This window comes from Corylus avellana, chromosome 10 (assembly GCF_965113065.1).
Source record: "Corylus avellana chromosome 10, dhCorAvel1.hap1.2, whole genome shotgun sequence".
NCBI lineage: Eukaryota > Viridiplantae > Streptophyta > Magnoliopsida > Fagales > Betulaceae > Corylus > Corylus avellana.
Window position 1 is genome coordinate 17,458,018 of NC_142499.1, and position 20,446 is coordinate 17,478,463.

The following is a 20,446-nucleotide window of genomic DNA, read 5'->3' on the forward strand; positions in this document are numbered from 1 at the left end:
TAAACTTCTTCCTGCTGAATCTAAATTCACCACTGCATTACATTTTATAGTCATCCTGAATAAAGACACCACAACAAAAATGAAGGGTCTTGTGCTATCAAATTCACATTACTAATAATATTCATTATAAGACAGAGCAAATTAAGTACATAACAACATTTGGAACAATCCCGATTCCAAAAGAAAAAGGATGATGACTACTATCATTCACTGTGATTTTTGAAAGAAATAAAAGATGACCTGAAGTAGAAGAAGAAGAAGAAGAGGAGGAAAGACAGTTTATGAGGTGGGTTCCTAGAGGAAACGAGGGCCAAACCCATAAATCATTTGGCCCATATTTTTTTGTTAAACCCTAAAATCAATTGGGTGGCCGGCCACCCCAACTTTTTTATTATTTTTTTATTATTTTATTATTTTATTTTTATTATTATTATTATTTTTTTAAAGTGAATTAATATTTTAGTATTTAATTTATAGTGGGACACATGACAAGCGGTAGACCGTGGGATCAAATTGAACGGTCAGGATTGAGAATATGAGACTCTCATATTCTCCCACTAATGGGAGGGGATCCTGATCCTGGCTTTTTCCTCCACATACTGCTTAGCTACTTAGTTTTATGGATTCCAAGTAGATGAAAGAAAGAAAGAAATTAAATAAAGTGAAAAAAAAAAAAAAAAAAAAAAGAAAGAAAGAAAGAGAAGGAGGATTAGAGAGTGTTGCATGTACATGCAAGTTAATAAATTGAAATGAATAAAACGATGCTTTGTTAAGTAGCATCTGCAATCTTATTTTATTTTATTTTTTAATAATAATCTGTGATGGATAATACAAAACAAAATTTGTGCACAACATATAAATAACAGTAATTTTCTTGTTTTTGTATTAGCGTCGAGTTTTTACCCTCTCCCTCGATCTGTAACGAGGTGTCAATTTCTTTTTTCAAGATCTCCTTCTTGATATCATGATTTTCCCAGACGGCTATGTTAGGTAAGCATTTTAAAAAGTCTTTTTTCTTCTCAGATACAAAAACATACTTTTTAAAAAAATATAGTTTGAGCATTACTCTTTTTAGAAATTATTATTTTTTATTTTTTTTTTTAAAAAAGGAATTTTTTCTAAGGAAAAGAGAATTATAGAACCGGCTAGCGAGATATGCTACCTTTTTTTTTTTTTTTTTTTTTTTTTAAAGAGGGGAGAGGGGCGACCAGTGTAGATTTCCCCCCCTGGGCGTGACCATAGGGGCCCCCCCTCGCCATGGAATGTCCGGTTTGAGCCATAGCTACTGCCTAAGCGGCGAGCCCGTCACCACAGCCCCACAAAGGTGCGAGTTGGTAAAGCCCAGTGTTGAGCACGCACTACGAGATATGCTACCTGGTTTACTTAGAACATTGCTAACTGTCGAAGCATTTCATTAGCTTAAAACATTGCATTGAATTGTAGTGGATAATATTACGGTGTCTACCAGCAAAATTGCTTTCCTGTAGGATTAAAATCCTAAAAGACTAAATCTTTGCATGAATTTGTTTCATATAATTTGGGCACAACATACAGGGCTTCTAGCAATTCTAGGCAATCTGTTTTCTTATAGTTAATTAATATGAAAAAAAATTTAGTCATGAACTAAAGAATCTAAGACACGTTGATGGAGAATATTTTTCACTGCTTGATTTGCTTTACCATTTACATTGTATAAATAAACTGTACAAGGTAAGAGATATTGTTTTTTTTTTTTTTTTTTTTTTTTATAACTACATTGAAAGAAGAAAAACTACAAGAAACAAACAGAAGAGAGAGATCTTTCCCACTAACAAGGGGTATAGACAGGTCAGAGATATTGTTAATTCTAGAACACTTCGAAATACAAATACAAAATTCAAATATCATTAATCTTTGATCTCTTCAATCTCTCCAAACTTTTTGGTTGTTGATAGAATTGAGGTCGAGGATGACATAGACTCCTTTGTGTCTGAGAGTTGTGCTTCAATATGAACAAATGAAGACGGCGATGATTGCTGGTTCAATGACCAGTAAGGAATCTCCGAGAGCATCTCCACCACCACTCTCATTGTCGGGCGTTCAACACTTTTTTCTTGGACACATAACAGTGCAACGAAGAGCAAGTGTATCGCTGTCTTTGGGCACTGGTTTTAGGCTTGGATGAACGATGTCCATGACCTCTTCTGTTGAGGAAATAAATCTGTGCAATGGTCATAAAACAATTGAGAAAGGCAAATCTCCAACCAGCAATGTTAACATTCCTTCTACATAAATAATTTTCATGTATAGAAGATCTTAACATTAATTTGCAATCGCTATGTAAACCATTTTTTTATGTATAAATACCCATCATGTAAATCGATTGACATCAAGTAATACATACAAAATTTCTTCTCAGTTTAGTTTTTATCATGGTATCAGAGCATAGCGTAGATTCTGAGAGAATGAAAAAACTCTATTTCTACAATTGAAAAACATAGTATTTTTTTTTCATACCTAATGCACTTCGTTTTTTTTGCAGTGTCTCGGCAATATCTTGCCCGATTACTTTGGGTGCTGGTCTCACCCGTTTTTCGCCGGTCAGAAGCTGTCCTCCACCCGTCACAGTGGTCCTCGTTGGTCAGAGGCCGCCAATCCATGCCCCAAGTATTTTTTCTGCTTCAATCCTTGCTCAGAGGCCCTCCCCGCTCCAACCCACTCTCAAGCCGTGAATTATTGGTGTTGCGGCAGCGGGACCTCACATTCTCGTCGCATACCCACGTCATAGCCACCGACCCTCGATCAGTGTTTTTACTCCTGCTCTTTCTTGGCCTGTTCCGGTCTGACAACACTAGCTTCTGCCAGTTCTGATTCACCTCCGTCGCCCATCACGTCCTCTGATTTCTGAGCATTCTATAATTGCACAAAGGAGAAGACCTCTTTTTGGCTTTTAGGTAAATCGTTCCTTATCCATTTCCTTTCTTTTTTTTAGTTGTATATTTCCTTTATTTTTATTTTTATTTTTTGATTGGATCCCTAGCCCATAAGTGAAGCCCATTAAACCATTCATTTTTGTTTTCACTAAACCTACACACCAGACTATTAGTTCACTCATTTTTTATTTTTTGTCTAAGCCCATTTTATCTACAAAAGCCCACAACCCAATTTGCCTCCTTGTTATGCTACATGTAGTTTAGGCTGGTTACACATCACCCTAAGCTACAAGTAGTTTAGTGTCACAAAAAAATAAAATAAAAATAAAAATGACGGAAACCACCACTCCCACAGCCTCCACACCTCCTTCCCAAGATCTCAATCATCATCTATACCTCCTCCATTCCAACCATCCGGGTTTGGTATTGGCCTCTCAATCTCTCAATGGAGAAAATTATCAAACATGGAGCCGAGCAATCACTATGGCTCTTAGAGCCAAGAACAAACTCGGATTTATTGACGGAACCATCTCTCTACCAGCAACCTCCTCCAAAGATTTTTCGCAATGGAGCCGTTGCAATGATATGGTAAAATCTTGGTTATTAAATTCTATTTCTAATGACATTTGCATCAGTGTTATTTATTGTAACCTTGCGAGGGACATTTTGTTAGATCTTAAAGAGCGATTTTCTCAAGTGAATGGTCCTCGCATATTTCAACTAGAGCAAGATATTAGCACCCTCGTTCAAGGCACCATGCCTATCGCCACATACTTCACAAAACTAAAAGGGTTATGGGATGAACTATCCGCAATTCAACACAGCGCCCCTTGCACCTATGGCGCACTAAAAGAGGGTCTCCAACTTTAACAATGTCAGTGTACCATAAAGTTTCTCATGGGTCTCAATGACGCAGCTGTTCAGGGACATATTCTCTTAATAAAACCATTGTCTTCAGTCAATCGTGCATATGCCTTGGTCCTTCAAGAAGAACGCCAACGCAACATTACCACCCCACCCACCATTGAAGGCATTGCCTTAGCTGCAAAAGGTACTATACCACCACGAAAGGACAATCGATCTGGCTTTCAGAAGAAGGAAAGACCAAAATGCACTTATTGCGGTCGTGATGGTCATACTACTAAGTGGTGCTACCAACTTCATGGATTTTCTCCTACTCGTCGCAAGATTGACTCTAGCTCAAGCTCCAGTCCAAAGCCCCGTGCTCATCAAGTTTCCACTACCAGCAGTCTCCCTTTTACAACTGATCAATGCCAACAACTACTTGCAATTTTGAATAACGTTACTCCACAACAGTCCATGACCCACCAAGCAGGTAGTACCGAACTATCTCTCTCAGGTACGTCTTCTGTCTTATGTGATGATTCATTATGGATTCTTGACAATGGTGCTACTGACCATATGGTCTGTTCTCCCACTGCCTTGACCCAATCCTATTCTGTTCATGGTCGTACTGTCCAATTACCTAATGGCTCATATACCTCCGTAAAACACATTGGATTTATGACCTTTTTCTCATCACTTGTTCTTCATAATGTCCTTTGTGTTCCTACTTTTCACTTTAACCTCATTTATGTGCGTACACTATGTTGCACATTGCATTGTCTCATTATTTTTTCTTCTGCTTTTTGTCTCATCCAGGACCTTTGCTCAACGAAGATGATTGGTTTGGGCACTGGGCGAGATGGTCTGTATTACTTCACCAACACGAGACCCACAAGGTGTTAGGTGGCAAAGTCAACCCCAGAGCTTTGGCATCGCCGATTAGGTCACCTCTCCAATAAAGTTTTGTCTTTTCTTTCCAATAATGTATCTGAAATTTGTAGTTCAAATTCAGAACAATGTCTTGTTTGTCCTTTAGCAAAACAAACTCGTATTCAATTTCCAACTAATCAAATTTCCTCTGCCACACCTTTTTGTATTAATACACGTTGATATTTGGGGTGGTTGCAGTACTCCTTCCATTAATGGGGCACATTATTTTCTGACCATTGTTGATGACTACACCCGATGTACATGGGTCTATTTGATGCAACATAAATTTGAGGCTCGCTCTCTTCTGCAATCTTACATTAATCTTGTCGAAAATCAATTCTCGACCACCATCAAAATAATTCGTAGTGACAATGATCCTGAATTCACTATTGCATCATTTTATTCCGCCAAAGCATCATCCATCAAACTAGTTATGTCTCTACTCCACAACAAAATGGTGTTGTTGAACGCAAGCATCATCACCTTCTCAATATGTCTCGAGCCTTACTCTTTCAAGTACACTTGCCCACACGTTTTTAGGGAGACGCTATCTTAACCGCTGCCTATTTGATCAATAGAACTCCTACTCCTCTCCTATCAGGCAAAACTTCATATGAGAAGTTATACAACTCGAAACCTCAATACAATCACTTACGAGTTTTCGGTTGTTTGTGCTTTGCTTCCATTCATTCCTAAAAACCATCCAAATTTGACCCTCGTGCTATACGATGTGTCTTCTTAGGTTACCTTTATAGTCAAAAGGGATATCGTCTATATGATCTTGATCACCACAAAACCTTTATCTCTTGTGATGTACTTTTTTATGAAGATCATTTTCCCTTTGCCCAAACCACCCTAAACAATCTTCAAAGGTCTTACCTATTCCTTTTGACCTCCCTGATGATGTCCTTACCCCTTGTCATCTGTCGTTGAAGCTTCGGTTGCCCCTTCTGCCACTCAAACTACCTCTTCCCCACCTTCGGTTGCTCGGCAATCTACTCGATCAACCCAGCCACCTGCATACTTGCGTGATTTTCACCTTGCATAGGCTTTACCGTCTCATACCACTCAATCATCTGAGTTAGCATTGGTGCGTTCCTTAGGTACCCCTTACTTTCTCGACGCATTTTTATCTTATGCTTGTCTCACTAACTACCATCATGCCTTTAGTGCTGCTATTTCTCTTGCACAAGAGCCAAAGTCTTTCTTGCAGGTCATACAAGATTCCAAATGGCGAGATGCAATGCATGATGAGGTGGATGTTCTAGAGTCGACTCAGACATGGACGACCCCTCTTCCGCTCGGAAAGAAACCCATTGGTTGCAAATGGGTTTACAAAATAAAATATCACCCAGATGGTTCTGTGGAACGATATAAAGCTCGCTTAGTGGCTAAAGGTTACAACCAACAAGTTGGCATTGATTATACGGAGACCTTTACTCCTGTTGCTAAGATGGTCACTGTCCGCTCTTTCCTTGCCCTTGTTGCCTCCTACAGTTGGCACTTGCATCAACTTGACGTCAACGCCTTCCTTTATGGTGACTTTGATGAAGAAGTCTACATGCACCTTCCTCCTGGTTTCGGACGAAAGGGGGAGACTAGAGTTTGCAAACTCAACAAATCCCTATATGGGCTTAAACAAGCATCGAGACAATAGTATGCAAAACTTTCTTCCACTCTCATTAGTGTAGGATATAAATAATCCAAGGCAGACTACTCACTATTCGTCCGATCCCACAAAGGTAACTTCACAGCCATTCATGTATATGTAGACGATATTATATTGGCAGGCAGCAATTTGGAGCAAATTCAGAAACTTAACAAATATTTAGGTGACCATTTCAAACTCAAAGATTTGGGCAACCTAAAGTATTTTCTGGATATTGAAGTAGCTCGTTCAGAGAAAGGCATCTTTCTATCACAAAGAAAGTATGCTCTTGAAATACTTGAAGATACCGGCTTTCTTGGTGCTAAGCATAGCAAATTTTCCATGGAGCAAAATTTAGCACTCAGTAAACATGATGGGGACCTCATTGCTGATCTCTCATCATATCGTTGATTAGTTGGTAAGTTGATTTATTTAATCATTACGAGACCAGATTTGGCCTATGCAGTGCAGGTGTTGAGTTAGTTTATGGACAAACCACAGACATCCCATTTAGATGCAGCACACAGAGTGTTACGATACATCAAGCAATCTCCAGGACAAGGAATTCTCTTATCAGCCACAAGCAACATTCAATTACACGCATTTTGTGATGTAGATTGGGCACGATGCAGAGACACTCGACGATCAGTCACTGGATATTGTATATTCTTTGGAAGCTCACCAATATCTTGGAAAACGAAAAAGCAAACAACAATATCCCGTTCTTCAGCTGAAGCATAATATAGAGCTATTGCCTCAACCCGCTGTGAAATTACTTGGTTGAAACAACTGTTGGCGGACCTCCATATCTCACATTCACAACCAACAAAATTGTATTGTGACAACAAGGTGGCCATCCACATCGCCTCAAATCTTGTCTATCATGAGAGAACAAAGTATTGAGAGAACAAAGTATATTTGCCACCTCATTCGAGAAAACCTGCAAGATGGCATAATTTAAACTTTTCATATACCTACCACTCAACAACCTGCTGATCTATTTACTAAGGCACTAGGTTCAACACAATTCCATTACTTACTTGGCAAGTTGGGTGTCATGAATATCCACTCCAACTTGAGGGGGAGTGTTGAGGAAATAAATCTGTGCAACGGTCATAAAACAATTGAGAAAGGCAAATCCCCAACCAGCAATGTTAACATTCTTTCTACATAAATAATTTCCATGTATAGAAGATCTTAACATTAATTTGCAACTTCTATGTAAACCATTTTTTTATGTATAAATACCCATCATGTAAATCGATTGACATCAAGTAATACATACAAAATTTCTTCTCAGTTTAGTTTTTATCATCTTCTTTGCAACACTTCGTTACCCTTTTGGTCCACTGTACAATATCATTGCCTTCATATAAATCACCCACTGGATGGCAGCCTGTGAGAAGCTCTAGGAGGACAACTCCAAAGCTATACACATCACTTTTCTCGTCAACCTTCAAAGTATATGTATATTCTGAAATATGTGATGACCACGATATTAATATACAACACATGCAAAGTATATGCATTTTTTTGGTAAGTGTATTCCTTCTCGATGCCGGAGCCGAAGACAAAGTATATGCATACTCTAGGAGAGACAATTATCACACTTTTAGAGAATCAATGAGTAAAGAAAACAAATTAGGGTTAACACAAAAAGAGATTTAGCATGTTTAAAGTGAATCCAAAGAGGCCAAGAGAGAAAAATGCAAGTGGGGAGCCTTCCACATTAGTCCAAATCCAGTTTGCTTACACTAACAGGTGGTGTGGGCAGGGGCGTGTAAATTGATGGAAACCTAAACCTACTTGGTTAAAGGGCTGTACGTTTGGGTGAAATATTATAACTTTTTTTTGGTAGGATAGACCACAAAACTCCACTCAGGATGGGAGAACACAAATTCACAAATATTGCTCTAAGCACTTGGTACCGTGCATTGGAGTTTCCACCCTCGATAGCTGGTGGTGGTAGATAACCATCTAACTTTGAGGCAACTTGTTAAAATGAAAAGTTTAGACTCATTGAGCAAACTCAGAGCTTTACAAAGAATGCCATTATAAGTGATTACATTGAATTCCAAGCAATTATGATGAGGCCCAGAGAAAGGTGGAAAAAGGGAAAAAAAAAAAAAAAGGTTAAATGTTATTTCACACTTTTTTTTTTTTTTAGAATATTATTTCACACATTTTATGCATTCTAGTACAAATATCTTTCATAAATATGATATTTAATTACCATATTTGTTAATTCTATTTTTAAATTAATAATCTGAATGAGAAGTGTACACAAAATATATGAATATAAAAATAAGATTTTCCATAAAAACTAATATATTTAAGGTCATCTCTCCCTAACTGAATTTAAATTTGGTGTTTGCATTTTTGACACATATGTTAGTCGTGTAGGTGCCTGTCCTTACAATTATTAATGTGATTTTCTAATGATGTTGAAATTTAGTGACCCATGTTGGGCCACTACCCTATGATGGACCATGCAAGGACAATCAAACAAGGGGATCAAGATCCCTTGTTATTAGGTTATTCAAATAACAAAGAAATTCAGGTAGCCAGGAGAAAGAGTTGTGGACCACCTACTTCGAATAGTCTAAAATGAAGGATGAGGGACTTACCCTCTGCTCGAAGTAGGTGGATCCTGCAACACCCCTCTCTTAAATGGTCCGAATTTTTGTATTATTTGGACAGCCTAATAAGAGGGGATTTCAATCCACAACAAGGCCACAAATTTTGGTTGTTTGACAATTCACAAATTACTAATTTCACTAACAAAGTGATTACCAACCAACCATCCTAACTCAATATAACACTACATAAAATAGAGACGTTTATATACAGCTAGAATAGAGCAAAAAGTGGCACATACTAGGTGCAATGTAGCCGTAGGATCCTGCAATTGTTGGCATGCACTCCGATTTGCAGTTGTTGATCAAGAACTTGGAGAGCCCAAAATCGGCAAGTTGTGCTTCGAATCTAGAGTCTAACAAAATGCTGTTGGACTTGACGTCCCGGTGAATGATCATTGGCAAACAATCATGGTGAAGGTAGCATCGGCCTCTGGCTACTTCAATGGCAACTTTGTACCTCAATTTTCAATCCAAGACTACAGATTTTTTGCCGTGCAGTGCCTCACTTAAGTTCCCATTTCTCATGTACTCATAAACAAGGAGATTTGTCTCCTTGTTTGAACAAAATGCTAGGAGTTTCACAATATTCTGATGCCTAATTTTGCCAAGTGTTTGAATTTCAGCTTGAAAGCCATGGTCATGGCTGTCTGAGCCAAAACCAAGAAGCTTTTTGACTGCAATTTCAACCTTATCTAGCATTTTGCCATAGTAGACAATCCTAGCTCCCCCCTTTCAATCACATTGTCATCTTTCACGCATTTGAGGATGTGAGAGACCTTGAATTTGAGCTTTTGGAATGCGGTCATTTTCCATGAATCCAGACGCTTTCTTTTCAATAACTCAGCCATGATTATGGCAGCAGCAACAACAAACACTAAAAAGGCTATCAAAATGTTAACAATGATGATTAACTTGAAATGTGCAGGGTCACTTTTGTATCCCCCTTTGCCTGGGGTGAAATCACAAGGATTGTTAAGTAGAGCACTACAAAGATTAGGATTACCTGCAAATTAGGAGGCCTTAAACCAATAGAATTGGTCGAATTTCGGTAGCTTCCCATAGAGATTATTGAAGGAAAAATCAGCAATTATAAGGTTTTGTATGGTGCCAATTGATGTGGGTATTGTTTGGTTCAAGTGGTTTCTAGAAAATTTTAAATAAGTTAATAACTGGATGTTGGAAATTTCTAGTGGGATTGAGCCAGAGAGGTTGTTATAGCTTAGGTCAAGATATGTCAAATGGTAAAAATTTCCAACCTCAGGTGTGATTGAGCTGGAGAGTGAATTTTGACTCAAATCAAGCCTTACAATTTTAAGGTGTTCTCCTATAGAAGATGGGATTGGACCTGAGAATTGGTTTCCACCAAGTAAAAGGAATTTGATAAAAGAGAAATTTGAAAATGAAAGAGGTAAAGGACCGGACAAGCGATTGTTTGATAAGTCAAGTTGGGCTAACTTTACTGGCTCTGATGAACTATTGGCATTCTCTAGCAAGGGTCCTAATAGGTAGTTGTTCTGCAACTCTAGTACATTTAGCTTAAGCAAGTATATGAATCCATCTGGGATGCTACCATTCAAGTAGTTGTCCCTCAAACTCACTCTGGTGAGACTTGAACTTGTCCCCAGTCCTTCAGCAATCGGCCGAGAGAGGAAGTTTTTAAATAGATTCAATTTTCTGAGTTTATTTGAAAAACACAAGTTCCGAGGGATTGTACGAGTGAGCTTATCTAAGAACAACTCGAGACACTGAAGTTTTCCATTAGTCCCATACTCTAAGGAATCATGCCAGTGAAGCTGTTCCGGGGTAGCTGAAGAGTTTCCAAATTTGGAAAGTCTGCGAGGCAATCTGGAATAGACACGTTCAGATTGTTTGAGGACAATTCTAGGTGCTTGAGTTGCTTGAGATTGCAGAACTCAAATGGAATTTCACCAGTAAATGCATTGAAGGAAAGTACAAGATGCACCAGGTTTGTCAAGTTGCCTAATTGCTTTGGAATTGGGCCACGCAATTTATAGAGGTACGAAGTTATTTGAGCTAGATTCACCAAGTTCCCAAATTCCTTTGGGATCCCACCTTCAAAATTGTTAAAATCCAAGCGAATGTTTCTTAGGTTAGTGAGATTGCCCAACACGTAGGGAATTTTTCATGCAGACCATTTGACACAAGCAAAAGATACTCTAAGCCAACCAGATTTGCATAGATTTCTGGGATTCTACCAAACAAATGATTGTAACCAAGATCCAAGAACTTGAGCTTCTTCAAGGTCGTAATCCCAAGTGGAAGGAAGAAAGGCAGTAAACTTGTTCTCAAAGGCACTAAACACTTCCAAGTTGGCAATGCTAGAGTAGTTCCAATCCAAGCTACCACTAAAGTAGTTGGATGAGATGTTTAGCCATCGAAGACTGCTCAAATTTGCAATCTCAATGGTACCTTTGAACTGATTACTAGCAAGAGAAATGTCAGTAAGCTGGTTAAGTTTTGAAATTTGAGGTGACACACAGCCGCTCAGATTCAACCCTGTTAAGTCCACTGAAACAACATGTCTATTGGAGCATTGAATTCCAGCCCAGGAACAAACTGTGCTAGGACTCGAAGAAGTCCAAGTATTTAGAATGGAGTCGGAGAATTCAAATTCTTTTTTAAGTGTGACTAAGGCATGAAAATCACTATCTAAAGAAGAAGAAAAACAATAAGTACTAAGAAGAAAGATAAGTGACAAAACAATGAAAGGGACCATATTAGTAAGTGGAATCAAACATCTTTTTCTTTGTTTGAAAGGGAGTCGTTTAAATGGCATGGCCATGGCAAAACGCTATTGGCGGCAATAAATACGTCAAGCAACCCCTTTCTCTGAAACCTAAAAAAAAGCAGTGCCCTCAATTGTTATGGAGTCCACCGAGATTGAAGAGTCACAAACCTCAATAGGTTCTTCAATCCTACTTAGTCCAAACCCATATGTATCCCGCCAAGGAAGTGTGACAACACGGGAAAGAAAGTTGAAACAAAAAAGGAACTGTCAAAATCCAAGTCTAAAGTTGAAGAAATGGATTACTATTTGTGAAAGCACTAATCTCCACAACCACAACAAAAATATAACATATGACCAAAGGGAGACTATAACCCACAAAACCCAATAGAAAATACAAGGAAATAACGTAATAAAACAGAAAAGCAAAAACAAGAAATGCCAATAGAAAAAGCGAGAATCAACAGCGTCGGCGGAGGGGAAGGTGGAGAAACGACAGGAGAAGCCCGCTGGATCGGCATGTGAACGGCTAAAGCCGGAATGAAAGGTGGTGGTGGGGACCAGGGAGGACGGTGGATAGCGCGTGGAGACCTGAATCAATCGAAGGAAGGTAGATCGAGTGTTAAATAAAACCCATTTATGAACCTTTATAGATCTGGGTTGTTGAGGGGCGGACAGCGAACGAAGAGTGGAGTGAGTTGGACGAGGAAGAAGGCGAGCATCATAGGCAATGGAGTGGTGATCGGCGGTAGGTGGAGAATAAATACTGTGTAAGAAGGTGAAAAAGAGACGAAAAAGCCATTGAAAAATGCAAGTCAGAGAGAAAAAAAGAGGGAGAGGGGAAGGAGGGCCCTCCTCCTCAAACAGCCACACCACCTTTAGATTTAGTACAACTCAGTTAAAAGTTGTTTCATTAAGAAAATTGGGCCACCCAATTTACAGAGGTACAAAGTCATTTGAGCTAGATTCACCAAGTTCCCAAATTCCTTTGGGATCCCACCTTCAAAATTGTTAAAATCCAGGCGAATGTCTCTTAGGTTAGTGATATTGCCCAACTCGTAGGGAATTTTCCATGCAGACCATTCGACACAAGCGAAAGATACTCCAAGCCAACCAGATTTGCATAGATTTCTGGGATTCTACCAAACAAATGATTGTAACTAAGATCCAAGAACTTGAGCTTCTTCATGGTCGTAATCCCAAGTGGAAGGAAGAAAGGCAGTGAACTTGTTCTCAAAGGCACTAAACACTTCCAAGTGGGCAATGCTAGAGTAGTTCCAATCCAAGCTACCACTAAAGTAGTTGGATGAGATGTTTAGCCATCGAAGAGTGCTCAAATTTGCAATCCCAATGGTACCTATGAACTGATTACTAGCAAGAGAAATGTCAATAAGCTGGTTAAGTTTTGAAATTTGAGGTGACACACAGCCGCTCAGATTCAACCCTGTTAAGTCCACTGAAACAACACGTCTATTGGAGCATTGAATTCTAGCCCAGGAACAAACTGTGTTAGGACTCGAAGAATTCCAAGTATTTAGAATGGAGTCGGAGAATTCAAATCCTTTTTTAAGTGTGACTAAGGCATGAAAATCACTATCTAAAGAAGAAGAAAAACAAGAAGTACTAAGAAGAGAGACAAGTGACAAAACAATGAAAGACACCATATTAGCAAGTGGAATCAAACATCTTTTTCTTTGTTTGAAAGGGAGTCGTTTAAATGGCGTGGTCATGGCAAAACGCTATTGGGGGCAATAAATACCTTAAGTAGCCCTTTTCTCTGAAACCTGAAGAAAAGCAGTGCCCTTGATTGTTATGGAGTCTATCGAAATTGAAGAGTCACAAACCTCAATAGGTTCTTCAACTCTACTTAGTCATTCCCATTTGTATCCCGCCAAGCAAGTGCGACAAAACGGGAAAGAAAGCTGAAACAAAAAAGGAACTGTCAAAATCCAAGTCTAAAGTTGAAGAAATGGTTACTGTCTGTGAAAGCACTGATCTCCACAACCACAACAAAAATATAACATATGACCACAGGGAGACAATAACCCACAAAACCCAATAGAAAATACAGGGAAATAACGTAATAAAACAAAAAAGCAAAAACAAGAAATGCCAACAGATAAAGCTTGAAAACAAGGGGAAAAGCATCAGAAAAAGCCAATAATCAACAGCGTCGGCGGAGGAGAAGGTGGAGAAACCACAGGAGAAGCCTGCTGGATCGGCGCGTGAATGGCTAAAGGCGAAATGAAAGGTGGCGGCGGGGACCTAGGAGGACGGTGGACTGGTGCGTGGAGACCTGAATCAATCGGAGGAAGGTAGATTGAGTGTTAAAGAAAACCCATCTATAAACCTTTGTAGATCTGGGTTGTTGAGGGGTAGACAATGAACGAAGAGCGGAGTGAGTTGGATGAGGAAGGAGGCGAGCGTCATGGGCAATGGAGTGGTGGTCGGCGGTAGGTGGAGAATAAATACTGTGTAAGAATGTGAAAAAGAGACGGAAAAGCCATTGAAAAATGCAAGTTAGAGAGAAAAAAGAGGGAGAGGGGACGGAGGGCCCTCCTCCTCAAACAACCACACCACCTTTAGATTTAGTACAACTCAATTAAAAGTTGTTTCATTAAGAAAATTGGGCCACCCAATTTATAGAGGTACAAAGTCATTTGAGCTAGATTCACCATGTTCCCAAATTCCTTTGGGATCCCACCTTGAAAATTGTCAAAATCCAGGCGAATGTCTCTTAGGTTAATGAGATTTCCCAACTCGTAGAAAATTTTTCCATGCAAACCATTTGACACAAGCAAAAGATACTCCAAGCCAACCAGATTTGCATAGATTTTTGGGATTGTACCAAAGAAATGATTGTAACCAAGATCCAAGAACTTGAGCTTCTTCAAGGTCGTAATCCCAAGTGGACAGGAGAAAGGCAGTGAACTTGTTCTCAAATGCACTAAACACTTCCAAGTTGGCAATGCTAGAGTAGTTCCACCTGCACATTGAATTGATAAGTTATACTGTATTTTTCAAATTTTAAATCATGATGTTCCATTGTTTTTTTTTTTAAAAAAAAAAAAAATTAAAGGTAAAACAAAAAGCCATTTGTTTTAAAATCTAAATTATATATATATATATATATATATATATATATATATATATATATATATATATATATATATATATATGTGTGTGTGTGTGTGTGTGTGTGTGTGTGTGTGTGTGTGTGTGTAAATTCAATATATATGTCCTGTAAATAGGCTAATTCATAGTTTATCAATATTAAATCAACGGCTCTTTAATCTAATTCATATTGTTGCCGTAAACAATTGCCACACGCAGAGACATACCCAATTGTAGATGGGGGTAGACTATGGCCACCTCCATGTTTTGAAAATTTTCATTAAATATGCCTTTAAATTTACATCTGGGCCAAAATTTTCATTAAATATGTTTATCACTCAATAGTCATTAAGCATGGAATAATATGGTACAACTAAAAGATAGGTTAGAGCAGTACTCCCCACATCAGTTACTTCGGTTTCGAAAAGTATTATAGGCATTTGCCAGTTGATAGTGAGCCCTGAATCCACCGGAGAAAGCTTTAATTTCGAAGAAACTAATGGGGACAGTGGGGGGGTGTAACCTTTAAGGTGGTGCTACCTGCTGTTCGTTAAGGCCATTAGGGAGAAATTGGAGGTTTTTAGACGAATGTGGTCATCAAGAACCATAGGATGACTTAATAGATTCATGTCTTCAGCTTTGTCATATTTGATGTCTCGCGCTAGGGTTTCGCTCTTTGGATAGTCTTCAAGCATCGTGTGAGATCGCTAGTGGCGGGGAAAGTCTCCGTTTGTTTCACAAACTAGGAGGTTGATATTAAACACGGTAGAACATCAACAAACAATGGTGGGAGGATTTTCACTCACGGAGGGAAAACAAATCAGGATCTCGATCATAGAAGAAGATGTTGTGGAGGTTCGGGAATACGGGGCCCACTGCTTGATCGGAAAGCTATGGACAAAAAAAAAAAAAAAAAAAAAATCAACAAAGACGCATTCAAATCTGTGCTTATTCGGATATGGAGGGCAGAGGGATGTATCTCTTTTAAGGAGCTACAAGACAATCTGTGGACCTTCGAATTTACTGATGATGTAGTTAAACGGAGAGTGCTGGCTGGACACCCATGGTCATTTGATAGGCAGGTTTTGGCGCTTAATGAGTTTGATGGCATTACACCCCCTTTTCAAATGGATTTTACATAGTCACCGTGTTGGATCCAGGTCCATGACATGCCGCTTCTCTACATGTCAAAGACAGTGGGTACCAAGATAGGGCAATCTTTGGGCTGATTGGAGGAGATGGACGTGGATAGTGATGGGATTGGGTGGGGGAAGTATCTACGGCTAAGGGTGACCATCGACCTCACTAAGCCGCTTGAACGAGGAAGGGCACTCTTGATAAGGGGACGATCGGTGTGGGTTTGCTTCAAATATGAGCAACTCCCCCTTTATTGCTATCAATGTGGGAGAATCATCCATGGAGGTTAGGGGTGCACTATTTCTCAAACTCGAAGAATGAACGTAGGAGAGGAATCTAAGCCGTGGGGGACCTGGCTCAGGGCGGAAGATGTGTGGAAAACAAATGGGGGTGACTCCGCCTGTGGCACTAGGTCTGAAAGATCGCCAAAAAAGGAATTAAGCAGTGAAGCTTCAATTTCTTTCCATTTGGAGAAGGAAAACGACGAAACAACTAAGGTATTTCCTAAGACTCTTAATGAGGGAGCTAAGGAAGGGAATCTTCTCTTTAAAGAGGCTCTTAATGAGGGACGCTCTCGGAGCGTCGCCGGAGCTTGTCGGAACTGGCCGGAGAAGACTGAACTGGCCGGCCACAACAAAAACACCAACAACAGAATCAAACGATGACCACAGATCAACGTTTCAACAACACAAACATCAAATCGCCAGATTTTTTTTTCCGATGGCCGCTGCAACTTTGCCAACCACCACAGAACACAAGAACTCGCACCCCAGCAACAACGACATTGCTGTTTTTTTTTTTTTTTTTCACCAGAGGTGTTCCAGTCACCTTAAAATAAAACTGCCCTACCAAGGTACTGCCCATGTGGGCTTATCCCACACGGGTAATGCTGCCATCAACAAGAGAAAACCCAACGATAAATTATCCAAGAACCGAAACAAGCTCTAATACTATGTTAAGATTTCTAGGAGAGGGAGTTTGAGATGGAGAAGAGAAAATGGAGGCTAGTGCCTCTTGTTCATTCAACTTACTTGACCTAATACAAACAACCAAATATATAGGCTAAACCTAAAGACACAAAGACCAAACTACCCCCAACCCAATTGGTTTATAACACTTCTAACAAAATTAAATTATGGAGAAAATCCACTTTATCCCCTGAAGTTTCAGGAATTTTTCAATTTGAACCCCAAAATTTAAAAAGTGGCAATGTACCCCCCCAATGTTTCAAAAATTTTCAATTTAAACCTTCCGTTACAATTTCTGTTAAATTGGATGGAAATTTTTTTAAAAAAAGCCTGAGGGTAATTATGTAATTTTAGAGATTTTCGTTTAATTTAACGGAAATTATTAATAGAAGATTTAAATTGAAAATTTTTGAAACATTGGAGGGGGTACATTGCCACTTTTTAAACTTTGAGGTTCAAATTGAAAAACCCCTGAAACTTCAGGGGGGTAAAGTGAATTTTTCCCTTAAATTATTAGAATTTTGCTATATAAACCTTTATCACTTTCAAAACACAAGGAAATATAGAAAATGATAACATAATAAACATTAAGTCAATAAAAGGATAAATAGTAATATTACAACGTCCCAATAGAACTTTCTTTAACACTTTTTTCTCCAAACGCTGACGTTTTACTTCATCCATCAGCACCTGCAAATGGAAGGAATTCTAATCCGTATTCTCGCCAAAAAATTGACCTACAAAAAACATTATGTCCGTTAAATCAATCCCATCCCTTTCTTGATCCCATCATTTTCTTGGTTCTCTTCACTTCCCTCCACCAAAACACCAATCTACCCACGAGAAGCGCCGTCGTTTAGTTTCCGCCAATGGCATTAGCGGTAAGTATCCAGCCTTTGTTTCTATTATTCTTTAAGATTTCAGTCTTTGTTATCTGATTTCCAACTTTTCTCTCCCACATGTTTTGTAATTGTATAAATATACTATAAATTCCTGAATCAACGCACTAAAATTGAAAAAAATCCCTCTATTTTATTTTATTTTTTTCGAATTTTTACTCCCTTGGTTAATCAAAAATGCAACTTAATCCCTACCGTTAGATTTTTTTTCAAAGGTTTAATAGGTTTAAGTCCTAAACTAAATGCACCGTTTTGCCACATCAGAATATTAATTTTTTATTAATTAAATCTAAAAATTAAATCTAAAAAAATTGAAGGGGTGGCCGGAAAGCCACCCCTAACCCCGGCCACCCCAAGTTTGTGAAGCAATGAGGAGGAGATTTGTTGTAAGTGTACATGTCAGTATTAAAGCAAACAAATGTTAATATTTACTTAATTTGTATACTCGTATTGTTTTGCATAAATTTTTGGGTTAATAACTTTTTTGGTACCTAAGTTTTTACTTTTTTATTTTTTTTCCCCCTGAGTTTTAAAACATGACAAATCTAGTACCCAACCTATGGGGAAAAGACAAAATCAATACCTCCGTTAGTTCCGTCAGTCCTAATTAACGAGTTTAGTAGGAAAATCAACAAGGAAAGCTTGGAACCCTAAAAAGTTAAAAAAAAAAAAAAAAAAAAAAAAAAAAAACGAGCTGCCACTGTTTGGTTGTCGAGAAAACAAGGGAAAGAATGTGTTGCCGAGTTGACAAGAATTTATTTTTATTTCAGACACTATTACATGTCCAAGTTCTTTCGGATAATTTCAGAGACTAGTTCTAAGCTTTCCTTGTTGATTTTCCTACTAAACCCGTTAAGTATGACTGACAGAACTAACGTAGGTATTGATTTTGTCTTTTCCCCATAGGTTGGGTACTAGATTTGTCATGTTTTAAAACTCAGGGAGGAAAAAATAAAAAAGTGAAAACTCAGGTACCAAAAAAATTATTAACCCTAAATTTTTTATAATATTTGTTTTTAAACAAATATTCATTTCAAGGTAATGTGTTATAATAATAAATAAATAAATGGGTACGTATTGTTGCTTGTGAATTTATATGCATTGCTCTTAAGATTTATATGTGAATTTATGTCCATTTCTCTTTAGATTAAAGAATTTGTTACAAAAAAAAAAAAAAAAAAAAAGAATTTGGTACAATATAAATAACGTTTTTGCATATAAAATCAATTATTTTAATTAAAAAAAAAAAATTTTAAAAATGTTGAACATGTGGGTGGCCGACCACCTACAGCAAAGTTAGCAAACCCTAGGGGTGGCTGGCCACCTACATGTTCAACATTTTTTTTTTTTTTTTTTAATTTGAGTTTTGAAAATTTTAAAAATAATACGAGCTTTTTAATAATTTTAGTTCAATTTCAATTATAAAATATATATTTCTATCAAACTAAAAAGTATTAATAATTATTTTATTCTAACATTCTTCATTCCCAATAATGACGAATATTCATTATTATCCAACACTTAGTTAAGCAAAGAACAATTTCCATGGCGATCAACGATTGGATACGATCATAGTACGAAACTATTGGCCAATTGAGAATGAGTCTGAATGACAGCCATGCAGTGACGAAAACCCTTGCACTCCTCTCTTCCGTCTGATTAATTTTGATCGATGAGCATAAAATCAGATGGATACGAGGGTTGTAATCGGTGGACCAGGGAGTGTTGAACCATCTTTTTTATCCAATTTAAAAGGATTTGTATTTGTTGGTTTAATGTTCAAGGGAAATGATCAAAATGGCAAGCTATAGAATAATTGCTTTGTTGCTTTCATTGGAAACAAAGCAAGGCCTTGAGCATATGAAAACATCCTGCTTTACGCTTTAAATCTTTGATATTTCCTCAAAAAGTACACAAAATGTTGCATTATGTTATGTAGTGCATATAAAATTCTTCTCACTACTTCTCAATTACCAGAGACTTCATAGATAATTTGAGTAAAATGTGGGTTACGTAATGCTTTTTTTTTGTTTTTATTTTTTTCTAATTGAAATCGGGAATAAGTTAAAAGAGAGGATAATTTCCACTCTTAATCTGGAAAAGTGAATGGAGGGTTCCTAAAGAAAAACAAAATAAAATAAAATAAAATTGGTAAGCTTTCTAATAAAAATGGACCCAAAACGAAAAATAACAATGAGAAGTTACAAACAAACAATAAGAAATATGACAAACAAGTGCTCCGGTCCTCTCAAATTTTTTTTTTTTTTTTTGAAGTTAGCAGAAAATACTAACGGATAAGACAAAGTGAAAGTGTTTGATAATTTGATAGGATCAATTGTTACTTTTTAAAGTTTAGTGTGGAAGTAAAAATATTTGGTTTGAAATAATTAATCTAGTAGGACACTTAAGATTGCAACATACTACTACACTTCCAAATTTAACGTCCACGGTGGTTCACTCTATTCAATGGTCATCTCTGTCGTATCTCGAACTTATAATATACTGTATGTCTCTAATACCAAATGATATAAATTGTAAGTAAAAATAACCTTTAAAAATTGACTTTGCAATAGAAGAGTACCCATAAACGTATATACACCCGAGTTA

General features: G+C 37.8%; 1 pseudogene; it reads right to left on the bottom strand.

Moving 5' to 3' along the window:
• Positions 1–1,886: 1,886 nt before the first annotated feature.
• Positions 1,887–13,385, bottom strand: LOC132162392 (uncharacterized; annotated as a pseudogene).
• Between the last annotated feature and the right edge of the window lie 7,061 nt (positions 13,386–20,446).